Here is a 17,471-nt window from a genome sequence, read left to right as displayed (position 1 = left end):
TCAGAAAAAAACTATCAAGCCGAAAGTCAGGGGTCAAAAGTCCAACTAAAACAAACACTGATCACAATAATGGTGACCTAAAATAAATACAAATCAACATCTAAACCTAATAAGTTAATTGTGTTTTCTACAGCAATATTTTTACTGAACATTCAGAAATAATGTTTTATAAAATAATAAAATGCAACGTTTCTCTATCATTTACATAACAATCAAACAAGTCAATATAATAAACAGTTGCTGTTTTGAACATTGTGTAAACATTAAAACATAACATTGTCATAACGTTTTTAAATGGTAAAATGTAACATTCCTCTAACGTTCAGACAACACAAAAACCTTCTTAGAACGTCAAGAAAACTGGACACTTTCTATGTTGGCAGAACGTTTTTGGGAACGTTAGGAACTTTCAGGGTACGTTCTTAGAACTTTTTCTGTTAGCTGGGAAATCAAGCACACCTGAACTTCATTTGCAAGTGGTACTGAAAACTTAAATTAGATTTTTCAGATGTGCTTGATTACGGTTGGAGCTAAACTCTGCAGGACTGTTGCTCTCCAGGACCAGAATTGCTCACCTGCTCTAAAAGAAGCAGCTTTAGTCAGTGTTTCTCAGGAACTACAGTAGAATCCCCATGTCGTTGTACAAAAAAGAAACATACAGAAAACATGAACTGTTTTTATATTTATTTACAGGTAGTCGTGCTCATGAAAAGCAGGAACACATATGTTTGGAGCAGATACAGCAGCATTAAAGATTGTCCCGCACATGGTCTCCTGCAGCAAAGTTGTGAGGCAGAGGGGGGCCATCATCATGATGTCACAGGTGGAAGCGGACCGCCCCTGTCGCGGGTCACGCTCCTCCTTCTACTTCCACCCCGAGGAGGTTCCAAAACACCCCAATGACCAGACAGACAAAAAATTAAAATTAAGCAAGTTTTATTAAAGCTTTAAAACAATGTTTACGGGGATTTAAATACTTAAAAAGTCTCAAGTCTCTCTCCGTTAGGCTCCCACAAGGGAGGGACATCCAGGCCGGGATACTGGTGCGTATCCAAGGAGGTACATTGGGCTCTTGGCTTTGGGCGTACAGGTGATACAACAGTGAATCCCCAGGCGTTGACTTTCCAACCTCTTGTGGAAACAGTCCAACGGCGATTTCTAGCCCTTAGCTCAGAACCTGCAGCTGACAGCAGAGAACACACACATACATTTCCGGCCGTATATTAATACTCCCAATTTACACAAGGAGGGATACGACACCTCATTACTCGGCAAAAAGGGCAGAAGGAGACTGTGCATGGGCTGGCACTCTCCACAGCCACGGCGCCACCTCCAGGCGGAGAAAAAGGGAATCAGAAGTCACAGTTGGGCATATATAAATAGAATGGTCGTCCACCGACACCAGTTTGCGCTCTTTGATACAGAGTTTCTTTCCCGGCCTAGGGGATGATTACTGACAACATGGACACAGCATGACACTGCAATTTCCAAGTGTACACACATCAAAGGAAAAGACTCACCCACTGCACTCCACACACTCACAGTGAATTAAGGTCAGAACCACGTGGGGCTGGAGATTCGTCCAGGGTAATTGAGGCACCGATGCAGCAGATGGCCAGATGAAGGCGTCACAGCCACGACAAGGACAATGTACTCCTTCCTTAGCTGTTTCCAGCTCACCCACCAGTCCTTTCACGGTGGGGCCGCCTGCACACTAATCGCAACTCACAAGAGGCACACTGATATTCCACACTTGCAAGGTAAACACTGACACGATGACAATTCTGTGTCTGTTAACACTGGATCTTCTCACTTTCCTTCCAGATATCTGATGTCCACACGGCCGACAGTACAATCTCCTTCAACTGCAGTTGTGGCAGCTCTTCAATGCGTGCAATCTTCTCCCCGAACGCAACGCATGTCAATACAACACTTCAATAAAGATGATTTGTATACTCAACTCCGTGTGTGTGTCTACTTTGCCCAATCCTCAAAATCCACCATACACCCGTCTCTCCAATCGTCTCCACCGCTCCGTCTAACCCACAACATCCGCTGGAATAAACTCTCCTTTGCACTGTAGTTGACTTCACACTTCCCGGAATCGCTATGTCAATTTGGCCATTGGCCTCGTCTTCCAGACACTCGTCTTTAGTTTCAGTTTCGGTTGTGGTTTCGGTGTACGGGCTTCCCCTCGCCCGCCCCTTTCTGTAGCGAACCCAGCGGGCGCCTAGCGCGAACTCGGAGTGCCAACTCTCCTTCCATTGTTCTCCAGGTGTCTCATTTATGTGCCTCCTCTTCAACAAGTTGCCCAATCACACATCGCCACGCTTGATAAGCACACCTGTATTAAATAATGCCAGACTTTCGTTGCCCGGAGTTACAGGAAGTGACGGGGTGCATCACCGATCATCATCCGGGCAGAACCATTCTTTGCTGTTTTAGTTCCGCCCCTTTTACTTTTAGTCACTCCGTGACATCGATCTTCATCATCCGCTGGCTCAATGATGTCCCCATTTACCAAAGCCAGATTGTGAAGCACAGCATGCAACAACCTCTGGCACGAAGGCAGGCCTCACCTCTAACGTCGGTTTCACACCGCATGCGTGAGCAGCACGTAAGCGTCGCGTGTTTTTTTCGGCGCCCATGTTAACAAGTTAAAGCATGTACACCGCACGCGTGAGCAGCATGTGCTCGCGTGGCAGAAGCCTTGCTGAAGCAGCAGTGCTGCTATCGTTTCGCCGTCGGCTCTATTTTTGCTGCGCTGCTCACGCTCAATTAAAGTGACAGTGCATTGTTTATGGTTTAAATGGCCGTGGATTGACGCGAAAAAGTCTAATTTTACAATAAAATCACGAATGTGACGCCAAGTGTGTTTGAAACAGTCATGACTTTGAGATAAATTTAATAGATTAAATAGATAAATTTAAATCTTATGCTTAAACTGTTGAAGGGAAACACGATCGACTGCTTCATGCTGTCAATCACTGAGTGAATTCTTTATTTTATCGTAAAACTTCAGAGAAACAGATTTTTTGCCATGGGTGTTTTGTGTCTATATCTGTCATTACACGGACCAGAACAGCACGAAAACAATGTGGATTAAACAAATCACAGTTATATAAATTACACTGACCTTCAAAAAGCGTCTTGAAGAGGTTTTGCCCATAAATGCATGTAAAATAATGTAATGTGAACTTGAGATTTTTATACTGTTATTAAACTGCACAGTATGCACTGCAAACGCAGCCGGTGTGAAAGCACAATGGCCACGCGCAGCGAACGCTCTCCTCACGTGCTGCACACGCATGCGGTGTGAAACCGGCGTAAGCCCTTGAAGAAAGTACTGTGCCAGCGTGCTTTCAGCATGCCAAAGGCTCTCTCTACGATGCTTCGTCCACTGGAATGCTTGCTGTTGAAACGAGCCTGTACAGGTTTCTGTACAGGCTCTCGGTATGGGGTGATGATGCAGATGGGTGCAGTCAGGCAAGGATAGCCACCGTCCCCGAGGATGCACTTTCCAGCAGGTGGATAGAGGCTGCCAGCATATAGGGCTGTTCCTCAGCACCCTGGAGTCGTGCACAGACCCAGGATATCCCACAAAGACATCAAGGAATTTCCCTTGGTGATCAGTGAGTTGCACAGAATGAAACAGTTTCCTGTTGAAGTAACAGTGGGAGTTATGTGCTGGAGGTTTAATCAGGATATGACAGCCATCTAGTGCACCGACAGCTCTGCTAAAAGCTGGTGACCCAGCCAGCTGTGCAAATCTTGCTCCCACTGCCTCCAGGTCATGGCCAGTTGGAAAGTAAATCACCCTCTTCAAAATTCCTAAAATTCCCTTGCTCACCCTGTGCACAATGTTGTGCACAGAGGACTTGGGGATGTCCAAAGCCTGTGACATCACCTTGAAGGATGCTGCATGGGCCAGCCAGTACAGGAACACAAGCACCTCGATGTCTGTTTTCCATCCATGGTCAGAGTCCAATCTGACTGCAGCAATGAGGGACCTGATGGACAGCAATGACAGACAAAGGTGCCTACGGTGGTCTGTGTCTTCCTGCATGTAAAGTTGCAGAATTGGCACTGCGTGGTTTAAATGGCAGTAGGTTGTTGGATTGTCCACCTGGGAAAATGATATGATAAATCATTATAAAAGCATTGTTCTATGTTTGGGTGTATTAATTTTTTCTTAATCATAGTTATTTTTATTTCTTCAGTTTTTAAATGGTTTGCAATGTTGTCATTTGTATCGTACTCTGTTTCTGAATTAAATGTAATTGTTATTACTTGATGCGTTGCTTCATTGCCTGATTCTTGTCAAAAAATTTTGTTTATACACTGAAAAAAACTTCTGGACATCTGTTGCACATGATTAAATAAGGTTTTCTTAAAATAAAATAAACTTCATATAAAATTATTTTAATTTTAAGCCAATTTAAAAAAAAAGTGAAATCATTGTTCCAAAACTTAGTTCAGTCATGTGCAATCTGAGTTTTCTTTTAGTGTATGTGCATTTCTGTAGTCTGTGCTGATGTGATGTCACAATTTTAAAGCACAAATTGCGTCTTTAACTGCACTGGAAAAGTAACACGCTGGCTTTACTAAAGTGTAGTTCATCAATTTTGCATGGCCTTTTTTAAATAAGTTACACAGGTACTGAGAAAAATTGGTTCAATTGTTTACATTTCCATGGGAAGCTTATTTAGGAATATAATGCATTATTTCTCCTTCCACTTTTTCAATAAACCCTTCCTTTTTTTTCAGCGTGTAGTTTTTTTTTTAACAATGTAAAAGTTAAGTGTTTCTAGGCAGGGTCGCATTAACACTGTAAGGGGCCCCTGGGCTTTACCCTTTTGTGGGGCCCTTTATCCACCAGAATTGCAGCCTACATTCACACAATCTTTATAATCACTAAGTGCAAGTTGTCAGGCTTTTATTTTGCTGTAATAAATGCAATAACAAAATATTAAAACCATATCGGAATGCCCACAATATACACAAATATCACTGCATAACAAATGCACATAGTCCTAGCTAGAGGTGTCCTGAATAGTCTAAGATTCGATGCTTTGACAGGAGAAACCTGATTCGACCACTACACAGTCAATCATCGCATATGTGTTATAAAATGAGGATCATTTAATTTTGGCTGTATGAGAGGGCACATTTTCTGAATTCACATTTAACAGCTTTCTCCCAATATAAAAGTATACAGCCTATTATGATAATACTAAGTAAATAATATGTGAAAAAGTAGCTTTCAATAAATATTTTTAAAGTCTGTTAATAGCCTTAATCCTGTGACAGGGCTACACGTCCATATCCAGAAACCATTGCAAAGTCTCTTTGTTTCTGCAATTAAAAAGACAAAACAGGCAATTCTATACTTTCATTATTACTTTCAATTTTAAATTTCTTTGTTTTTATTTAATTTATAGATTTTTTTAGTGTTATCTGATTAAACTATTTGTGGCTTGTGTTTTATTCCCCTGCGCATTTAGGAATTTTGCACCCATGTTCTGCACCTTATTGATTCTGACTTCATTTTGTTTTTATTTTTTATTAATTATAAAGGTAAATTCTGATCTAATTTAAGTTCTGTAAGTTTTGGATTGCTTTCCGTTGTGTCGATGTTATGCTGTTGCATGCTGTCACATTCAATTTAGCCGAACGTGCTCTGCATGATCATATTTAGGCAAACTAAACATAAAAAAAGATTTTATGGACAAGTATAAGTTTTAAAATGTATTTAAAAAGGTTGCTTAACTTGTCAAAAGTTGAGCTACAAAACAGGTAAGCTGTTTTTTTTATTTCGATGATGACACCAAGAATATCTCTACCGAATCTGACACAATTGTCTCTCTTGTGATTTAATAGGAGTTATTCGATCTACATCATCAATGTTCGCGGCGGCCATATTGTTGACATAGAACTGTCAGTCTGTCAATTGACAAGCGAGGCAGCGTGGGTATTATCCATGGTATTATCAATGTATTTTTTTTTAAACCGCGTGATGGTGTGCGGTGTAATACAGGGCTGTTCTAACAACAGCAAAAAGAACCCCGGAATTAGTTTTTGCGACACCGACATGTCAGAAAACATGAAAGGAAGGAGACAGAGGAGTTTTGAAATAGTTTTGAAAATCGTTTTATGTTAAAGAGAATAGAGGAACTCACACCAAAACTATAAATATACAGATACAATGAACGACATCATTGGGATCTGACAGATGTCATGTCAACAAGATGGCCGCGGTTAGCTACTTCCGGTGTTTGCGAATAAGCCCTATATTATGGTCGGTGTTACACTCTAAAAAAAATCCGTAAAAAAACGGACAAAGTACTGTATAAATATAAAGGAATTTTCCGTATTTATTTCTTACATGCGTTTTACTTGTTTTTTTAATAACATGTTGCATTATGGGTGCAATAACCCCTGCTGCAATCTTTCACTTTTGCCTCTCTATCACCATCTCTGTTTGAAACCTAAAATTACAACTTGCTTGCAGAGTTATTTTCTAACATGGATGATGTTTAACTTCTAAACAACTGCTGTCAGAACAAGATACAAGTGTTCAACTATTCCAGCAACCACACATGTGATTTAGTAGACAAATCTTCTTTCTGACGTGACGTGTAAGTCAAATGGATATTTACCACCACATTTATCACATTAAATCTCCAGTTTGTGTTTGTTTTATATTCATTTGAAGTCACCATCATGGGGATTAGTGTTCCCTTTAGTTAGGCTTTTGTCCCTTGACCTTCACTGGTTTAACTGTTTTTCTTAGCATTGTAACAGTGTTTTTTGCTTTTAGCAATTATAACTTGTTTGTTGTTTGAAGAAGGAGAGATGTCTATGAAGTCATCAAAGCTTGGAAACGGAAATGTCTGTAACATAACGGAAAAAGTGCCGGCAATTTTCTGCCAGGACATTATTTTTTAACGGATAATTTTTTTAGAGTATATATATATATATATATATATATATATATATATATATATAATAACGCAATTTGAACATATTTCTCCTTTTACAAGCAGTTCGTATCAAGTCGCGCTCAAGTTAATTTGCTTGGAAAACAGGACCACTCCTGCTTTTTCCATGTGTTTATGGTAATGAACCGTATTGCAAGAACTCTTCCAGAAAGTGTTCGCGACTCGGGACACAAGCAACTTGGGCATGAAGCGGCGAAGATCTCCCACACGCAAATTACGCGAGTGAGGCTGGATAAGTAGCCTTCAGAGGTCCCATTTCTACACTGCCTAAGTTATCAGAATGTGTCATGTCAGAATATTAATACTAACTTCAACTTCTACTAATTTCTTTTTTTACTTTATTTGTAAGGAAAAACTCAGCATCAAATAAAATTGTAAAAGAAATCATTATTTAGCCATGCTGCATTGCATGCTGGGAGTCCTGAATGACATTTGTAATTTGTTGATACCCAGCATGCATTGCAGCATGACGTTTTTCATTTAATTGTCACCATGGTTGAGATTCATAGTCTGATTCTTGATGTTTGTGCGTCCCAAGTGTACAGCAGAGATTTTTTGTCCAATGTTTCTAAAACCCCTTAATGACAAACTGCTGTGAAAGTGCTGGATCTCATATACATTATTGACAGAAAATAAACTTTTGATCAATAAATTAATTAGGTGATGATCTTTACAATTATACCAACCACCACAGAATTACACTATTAACTTTACATGTTCATAACAAATGCAGTGCATTAACACAAACTTAACACAATCAGAAACAACTATCAAGCCAAAAGTCAAGGGTCAAGATTCCAACTAAAACAAACACTGATCACAACAATGGTGACCTAAAATAAAAAACAAAAAATCAACATCTAAACTTATAAGTGAATTGTGGTTTCTACAGCAATATTTTTACTGAACATTCAGAAATAATGTTTTATAAAATAATAAAATGCAGTGTTTCTCTATCATTTACATAACAATCAAACAAGTCAATATAATAAACAGTTGTTGTTTTGAACATTGTGTGAACATTAAAACATAACATTGTCATAACGTTTTTAAATGGTAAAATGTAACATTCCTCTAACGTTCAGTCAACACAAAAACGTTCTTAGAATGTCAAGAAAACTGGACACTTTCTATGCTGGCAGACCGTTTTTGGGAACGTTCTTAGAACTTTTTTCTGTTAGCTGGGATTGTCTCAGATTATATCTGTTTTTGGAATTCCAAAATGTAGTCAGAGTGATCAGTGTACAAATTTTGTCTAATATCTTTCAGGAGGTGTTGAGACAGCTGGGCATCAGACACAACAGGTTAAGTGCATATCATCCTGAAATCAGGACGCCTTAGAGCGTTTCCATCAGACTTTAAAGTTTTTATTAAGGGCATATTGCACTGAGTTAAAGGGTGATTGGGAGGAAGGCTTGCCATGAATGTTGTTGGCTGCACGTGAGGTTATCCAGTAGAGTTTGGGGCCAAGTCCTAATCAGTTTGTTTTTTGACATAGTGTATGGGGGCCCACTGGCAGTTTTGTGTGATGGTGCTTTATCAGAGGAGCCACCATGGAGTATCCCAAATTTTGGGTTCTTACACCATTCTTCAACGAGTGTCAAAGTACAGTGGTTTTGAATTTTTGACTGTGTAAATAACTTACTTAAATCTATAATCTCTAAACACTTTATAAACTTTGTTTTAACAAACTTTGCAACAAAAAAATGTATTAAATAAACACTGTTTCAAAGACCTCAAAAGGGAAACAAGAGTCAAACTGCCCAACTAAAGGAACCACTGATCACCATAATGGTGACAAAACAATTTCAAAGTAGACAAAAGTCAGTCTGGTTTGTAAGAGAGATGTCTTTTCAGCTGATTTGATCTAAGGCAGTGGCTGGAAGTTGTAGTTGTAGTTCTGCTCATTATCACCAGGTGTCTTCAATAGGGGTGTCCTCGACTAAGGATTTACATATTCGAATCAGAATTTTCGAATCTTTCCATAGTCGACCGATAGTCGAATCATCTATGTTAGTGTGCATGGGTTGGGAGGGGGCCAGACCAGGTACAAATTGGTAACTTTTATTTTCTTTCACAAGCAGCACACATAAACAACTGTCTGATAAAGTGACCAAAACTGTCTTTCAAGTAATAAACGAAGACAAAACTGAGGATGCATTTATATATATATTTTTTAAGGTAAAATGTAAGGCAACATTTGTTTAATTATTCCTCATAACATTTTAAAGCCACGATCTACAGAACATCACACAAAAATACATTTGATAACTAAACCTAAAAAAATAACAAAGGTGATCCTGCCTTGGAAACTCCGGCTACAATTAAGTGTTTTTATTTAATTTGGAGATAGCGCGACAAAGCAGTCATGACCAAAAAACCCCGACAAATGAGAAATGACAAATAATTTGTGATTGTGACTGTAAATGATAAAAACTAATCTTTATATACAATTCATTAAACTTTAATTTATAACAAGAAAAACACTGAAATTAATGATTTTATAGACACGCGTTATTATTTAGCACAGAAATACCTGCTTGCTTGCTTTGACTTTGATCATCTCTGTATTCACTTTAGATACAGAAAGACCGGATGATATTATTTATTTCAGGAATCTCTTTGCTATCATTTGAAAGTGAACACCGACTGACCATAATATTAAATCACAAGAAAGACATTCGTGTCAGGCAGAAATAGGTTCGGTGCAGATACTAATTTCCGTTTCATCATCGAAATAAAAAAACGGCTTACCTGTTTTGTAGTTTAACTTTAAGATAGACAATATAACCACTCTGTTTTAAATACATTTTAAAAACTTATACTCGTCGAAAAACATCCGTTTTTTAATGTTTAGTTTGATGAACTCCTAAATATGAGACGCATGCAGAGCACCTAGCCCGTTTGGCTAAATTACATGCGCAAGCATGGCCAGCACGCAATAGCGCAACATCGATACAACGAAAAGCTATCCAAAATTTACATACTTAAATTAGATCGGAATTTACGTTTATAATAAATACAATTTTTTAATAAAATAAGGTCAGAAGTAACAAAGTGAAGAACAAATATGCAAAATGCCTCAAGTGCACGGAAACAAAACACAAGCCAAATAGTTAAATCAGATAACCCAAAGTGATTTATAAATAAAATAAAATATAGAAATTATTAAAAGAACGAAAGTCATAGTTTAATTTGCCAGCTTTGTCTTTTAAATGTCGAAACAAAGAGGCAAGGCTTTATTAACATAGAGACCTCGTATGGATCTTATGGTTGTTGGATTTATTAACACATTTAAAAAATATTTATTGAAAGCTGCTACTTCACATATTATTTGCAGCATTATCATAATATGCAGTATATTAATATATTGTGAGAAAGCTGTTATATGTGAAATCAGATAATGTGTGCACCCATACGGCCAAAATTGAATGATCCTCATTTCATAACACATCTGCGACGATTCGACTATGAGATTGGTAGTCGAATCAGGCTTCTCCTATCGATGCATCGAATCTTCGACTATTCGGGGTCACCCCTACTCTTCAATAATCAAATAATCACTCAACTAATTGCTTAAGTATCTTATTAACTCTAACACTGCTTTGGTGTTACTTTTAACACCCTGCTGGTGGTACCCATATAAACACTGAGCCAGTGTTAATTTAACACCGTGGATTTTGCTGTGTGTGTACTCGATAGAACGTGTTGTTTTGATTGTAAACAGCAAAAGCATATTTTGCTAAATAAGCATAGATGAATAAATGAGCTTTTACTTGTATCAGAGATTCACTCAAGCTGAAATAGATTTGTCATTATTTAAAATTTTACAGTGGTGAATTTAGGGACCGTCTTTAAGTTACTCCATAATATACAAGTTTTTACTTTTCACAGCATTTAAATGGAATGACTTAAAGTCAACAAACAGTCACAAAACCAACGTGTTTAAGTGGTTGTCAGCTATAATGCACACTTTTTATATTTTTTATATTTATTTAAATAAACTGTTAAATACCATTGAAGATAGAAATGTGTACAGTATTACTTTAGAGATGGTCCCTAAATTCACGAACATGAACCGTCCACCTTTATTTATTAAGTCTATCGCTACACATTAGCTACACATGCTCATATGCATTAGCAGTCCACTTCAAAATACACTAAATATTATCGACAGGAAATTACATTATGACATTTGGATTATCATGTCGTGATCACGAGAAAACAACTTATGTTATTTCGAGATCACGAGAAAGAAACTTTTGTTATCTCGAGATAACAAGAAATTAAGTCGTGAATCGTGATCACAAGAAAACAAGCAAGCAAAAATAATAATAGTGGATGTCCTCTCTCGGCTTCTGTCTATAAAGACTTGAGCATTTAGTTAGTAAGTGGCAATTTTCTGCAAATTTGTATATTTCAAAAACTATATAAACATTAAGCTTTTAAACATATATACTTTCACACATTTTGGTTTTATCATCACCACAAGTGGCTGTGTGCGGTTGTTAAATAAAGTGTCTTGTGTTTATTCTCGAACGAAACTAATGCATTTTGTGATGTAGATTATATAGATATTAAAAAAAAAATTTCATGAGACTATAAAATGAGGGTATGGGGGGCCTACAAAACCTCTCAGCCCCAGGGCCTCACATTAGGTTAAGGCGGCCCTGGCCGTATGGTCACACGCTTTGATTTAATTATCAGTGAAACTTCTTTTTTAAGAGCATTTTAAACATCTACATAACCAAAATGATTAAGTATCCGCAGGTCTTGTGAATGATCGTGTAATTAACCATACGTGCAGTGCATTTCAAGTTGTTTCGAATTATAAATTCACACATCCACTGCAAAATGATCTTCATCCAAATACGTTTTATCGTGAAGGAGGCTTGCAAATGTATTTTTACAGACATCCTCATGAGAAACAATTCAGTGCTTAGACTGATCAATACTAAAGACAAACTCATGACTTTTTTACAGTTTTTCTGAATTGCTAAAACACTAAACCCCAATCTCTGAACCAAATTCATAGTGGCCTAAACACATTTTTCAAATCATGCACTCTTTTTGCAAAACCCTAAACACAAACTTCTCACTAAAACACACATTTCACACTGCAATGCACTTGTTTTATAAATGCTAAACACAGGCAGGCAAAAGTTGAACACAACTACAACACCGTTATCATTGAGTAAACACAACAACTCAAAATTCTACACACCTTTATCTAATGGTATTTTTTACCAATTGTTTGGACTGGAAACAGTCTGAGAGGCAGATGAAGAGTATGAGGAAGAAAAGGACACCAGAGACGATGCAATTGGCAAAATTTGCAGTTGGATTGCTGACTTTTTACAAAATACAAGTGCTGCTTACAGTAATAATGAAAACTTACTACTACTTGCAGTACTTACAGTAAAGTATTCGCTATATTCACTGAACTAAACTTGTGATTACAGTAATAGAGATTTTAACAGTATTTGTCAAGTGTGTTGTTATGTACAATACAGTTTTTGCCTATTGCTTACACACTAAATCCGAATGCTTAGACCAAAGCCTCAATACCTAAACTTCTTGTAGCATATGCTTAAACACAGTGTAACCATAGCTTAAACACATTGTCAACTTTGCACTTTGTTTGCAATTCTGTAGCACACTTATTGCGAAACACTACACACGTTTTCTTACATTAGACACATTTTTCAAAAACGAAATCACCTATTATCATTGGGAAAACACTCTGTTCAAAATCCAAAAGTCATCTGGCAATTATAGGCACTTACATACACACCTGAATACACTTGTACAGAAAACAGAACACCAATCGGTCTGAGTCTTAGCACTACAAATAGGCCTCAGGTAAGACATTCTGAGAACTTTGCAAGCATGGAGGCAATGCGAGTAAGAGTAAGAGGAGGACAAAGAGAGAGAGGAGTTGGACGTGGATGTGAACATGGAAGAGGACAAAGACGAGGACCAGTGCGGAGACGTGTATCGGATGACATCATGGCCTATCTATGAGGGAGGCTGGGCAAAGAGTCCACCCTAACCTCAGTCGCTACACAGTAGCGTCAATACTAAGAACATTCCGACTGGAGAACAGGTATATCTTCAAGTTTCTACTCCTGTACCTACTGTATGTGTCACATGATTCTGTATCATATTACAGTATTACTGTACAGTACTATTCAAAAATGAATGTAAAGGAGTATCATTGTAATGTTACAATGAGGTGGGATCCATCCAAGGGTGGATTAGGCACACAAGACGATATTTTCCCCGATGCCTAGCCTGCGAGGACATCGCCTGTGATGTCGACGAGGTCTTGTGCCCAGATACGAACCCCCCAGGCCCCCACCACACACATACATGCGCACACAAACACAAAACAAGTGTGTTTTTCCCCACAATAGCAGTTTATCCAGTATTTGTTTTGTTTTTTATTTTTGTTTTGTGGCTAAATGTGATGACTTGTGGTTCTATTTTTCTTTATTCCTTTAAGAATGTTTTTTTTTTTGGTAAAAACTCTTGTTTGATTACTGAATAAATTTAAACAAATAAATATATCTTTAAATAAATCTACTTTTGAGTTTTACTAAAGACTGAGTCTAAGAAAATTACGATAAAAATAAAACCACAAAGACTGCAGTGTTATATATAAAGCGGATTAGTGTGTTGCTGGTGATATGAAAGAGTAATTCAAATGGTGCTTGTGTATGGTTTTGTTACAAGAATTTCATTTTTAGAAAGGAGTGCTAAGTTTTGATTGCAGTGTTTCATTTTGGCATGGATGTGAGTTGTTAATCTCCAAGTGCTATGTCTGTGTGGCTTGTGTGTAGAATTTTGACATAATGAGCCAAATTTTGCAAAAAGTGTGTAAGCAATAGGCAAAAACTGTAAACATGTATTTTTCTGTAAGCAGATCTCCTGGATGTTGTATTTCCATTTTTTAAGGTAGTGTCTAATGGATGCTCTGTAGTGTTTTATATTATAGACTTATGTGTGTATGATTTGAAAGCTTAGTTTGATTTTGAGTACAAGTGAAATGGTTTTGAAGCAATTGTTTGATTTTGCTAGAAGAGTCAGCGGTTCTGTGAATTTTGTTTAAAATTGGGATTTGTGTATAAGGTTTTAAGAAAATTAGTGATGGTTTCAAAAAATGTGTTTTAGCAATTCAGAAAAACTGTATGTACAATAAACATGTATTTTTCTGTAAGCAGACCTGGATGTTGTGTTTTCCATTTTTTAAGGTAGTGTCTAAAGGATGCTTGTAGTGTTTTATATTATAGACTTATGTGCGTATGATTTGAAAGCTTAGTTTGATTTTGAGTACAAGTGAAATGGTTTTGAAGGAATTGTTTGATTTTGCTAGAAGAATTAGGGGTTCTGTAAATTTAGTTTGAAATTGGGATTTGTGTTTAAGGTTTTGAGAAAATGAGTAATGGTTTCAAAAAATGTGTTTTAGCAATTCAGAAAAACTGTAATGGGTAGGAAAAATAGGTTTATACAAACATATACATGAATGTGGTTAATAACAATCAGTAGTAGTACAAATAGTACAACATACACAAAAAAGGCATCTTAAGAGATTAGTCTTTATGTGTTTGAAACTTGATTAATTAAAATATTCTTTATAATTCTCAATAAAGCTAAGAAAAAATGTGACATTTATGGTTTATTGAAACCACAGATTTAAAATAGTTGACATATTTGAAAGAAATGTAGAACTTATGGTGTCATTTAAGCAAAGATGTTGTATAATGCTTGCTCTAAGTTTCTCATATACGGATATACAATTATTGTGGTGATACATTTCTTATGGTGTTTGGATGAACACTGAAACATTCTATCAATTTCTTTTAATAGTTCTGAAATTTTTTATAGATTTCGTTTGAATATATTACTTTCGGAATGTTTTATATGTAATGAATCTGTGTCAAAACATATTTGGAGAAAATTATTTTATTTGCTAATATATTCCTAATACTTCACAAATGTGACAAGAACAAATATTGAGAAATATCAAGCATAAATAGATAACATAGCCGAACTTTAAAGATCAACGATAATAACTCTAAACTTAATATTTAAGGCAGCAAAATTACTCTTAAATTGATTGCTGTGTGCTGCTTTTCCTCCACTTTCTCCTAAGTGCTTTACTGAAGGAGCCACATCATCCAGATAAAAACACCTGCGTTAGGGAAACATAACAAAAAGTGTAAATAAGATTTTATTTAGAAACCCAAAAATGCACTTTTGTATGTGAAACGATTCAGTTTCCTATAGTGGACACAGGTTATGATACTCATTTGCACACATACTTTCCCTGTTTGAAACTACAGGAAGAAAGCGACTATGCCATTGGAGTTCTTAAGTGATATTTCCAAATGAGTTAACGGCTTAAATACATGTTTTTTGGTACACTCCTTGATTTTTGTTGCCAGTTAAAATGCTGTTTGAAACAATATCAAGCCCACAATCCCAGTATATTTACAGGGTCACAGAGTGATGCAGCTTATGTAATTATTTCTTTGACTTTTTATTGTGCATTTTGCTCTGTGTCTTCATTTTGGGTTCTTTTCAATTACTTAATTTCATTTCTTGTATGTATGTATGAAAATGTAATGTTTAATACCGAGTATTGACTGTATGGTTGACCCGGTGATGATGGAGGTTGATGACGTTGTAGCCATTGTTGACCCTGTAGCCATCAGTGTGGTTCCTCCTAGTTCAATTTAAAATACATTTGATTTTTACAATTATAATTATATATATATATATATATATATATATATATATATATATATATATATATATATATATATATATATATATATATATATATATATACTGTGTGTTTATATATTGTGTTATTTGTCTATAGAGTACAGTGCAAAAGTCTAAGGCCACCATAAGATTAGTTGCAATTTTGCAATTGTATAGTGATCATATCTAAAAAAATTTCCTCTCTTTTTTAGAATAAAACCAGAAAATATAGGAAATTTATTTATAAAATAAAAATGAGTATTAACAGCATAATAGTATAATCTAAAGTGTCAAGTATTAAGGGTAAACTCACCTTCCACTTGAGCAATAGCAAGCAACTGCAGGACCTTTTAAACCTAAATAAAATTAAATCCTAATTCTAAGCAAATCTACAAAAAAGCTCAAGATGTGTTTAGAGCTCACACTAAATACTGACTGATGCATGAAGAAGTTTTGTTTTTAATTGTGTGTACATATTTCTTGTATTTTCTGTTTTTATCTGAATAAAAAGAGTAAAAATAAAAATAGATGGATATTAAAACTTTGCTAAAACAACAAAGCTTGTGTTGGTTGCCTAAGGGTTTGCCACAGTACTGTATATTTAAAACACGATTTCAATAGAGAAAGTATAATATACTTCCTATATACCCTGTGTTGCCTGTATGGTTGAACCAGTAGGTGCTTTTGGTGCAGATGCTGTTGTGGTGGTTGTAGTGGTTGTAACTGAGAGCGTGGATCTTCCTAGTGATGTTAAAATTGTCCTTGGAGCAGTTGTGGTGCTTATAGCAGTTGTGGTGCTTAGAGCAGTTGTGGTGCTTTGGGCAGTTGAGGAGCTTTGAGTAGTTGAGGAGCTTTGAGAAGTTGAGGTGTAAATTCCATTAAAGACCAGAAGAAGGGTTAAGAAAGGTCTCAAATATTCCATCTGTTCTCAGAAAATAGATGAATGGGTAAAAGTTTCACTTAAAGTCCTTGCCAGAATTATGTATTTTAATTGCATTGGTTTTCTTGACATGAAAGCACCACTCAAATGTTTTGTTTAGTAGGAATATAATTCAGAAACGTTATCCTGTTCTTCCCAGACATAACTACTAGCTGTTCTAGCATTGTCACTTCATTTTACTATGTTGGTTGAACTAACAGACAACTATACTAACTACAGTATACAATGTCCAGTATACAAAGTATAAACATTCCAAATAAGTTTTATGTTCCAGTCTATCACCAGACTAACCAAGCCAAATATTTCAGTCAAAACATGTATGTTTTATTATAAAAAAGATATCAATCAATTAATAATCGATAAATGCATAATCCATTCCAATCAAACTATTTGGTAAGAGTTGTTATTAAAAAAAAATATTCAATTAAATGTAAATAAGTTACCTTAAGTGCAGTGTTTCTAGGTTGTAGTCCAGTTGAATTAAATAGTATAAAATTTTACTACAGATCTTACATGTCCAGTCCTTACGTCTTTTTGGTAACTCACACAATAATAGTTGCTGCACATCGCAGGCTTTTTAAGCTGTAAGGAGGATTGTAAGATCTGTGATCTCTGTGGCAACCCTCTGAATCACCTATCCATTAATTGTATGTTTTGTATGGAACATAGGATTAAGTTTCAGTAGTTTATAATATGTAATTGTTTTAATTGTAAAAAGTTCTGTCTCTTGTTGCTAGAGGGCTGAAATCAATGAATACTGT

The sequence above is a fragment of the Paramisgurnus dabryanus genome, chromosome 2, assembly GCF_030506205.2.
Source record: "Paramisgurnus dabryanus chromosome 2, PD_genome_1.1, whole genome shotgun sequence".
In the NCBI taxonomy this organism is placed as follows: Eukaryota; Metazoa; Chordata; class Actinopteri; order Cypriniformes; family Cobitidae; genus Paramisgurnus; species Paramisgurnus dabryanus.
The sequence above is the reverse complement of the archived record's forward strand: the minus strand, read 5'-3'. Positions refer to the sequence as shown.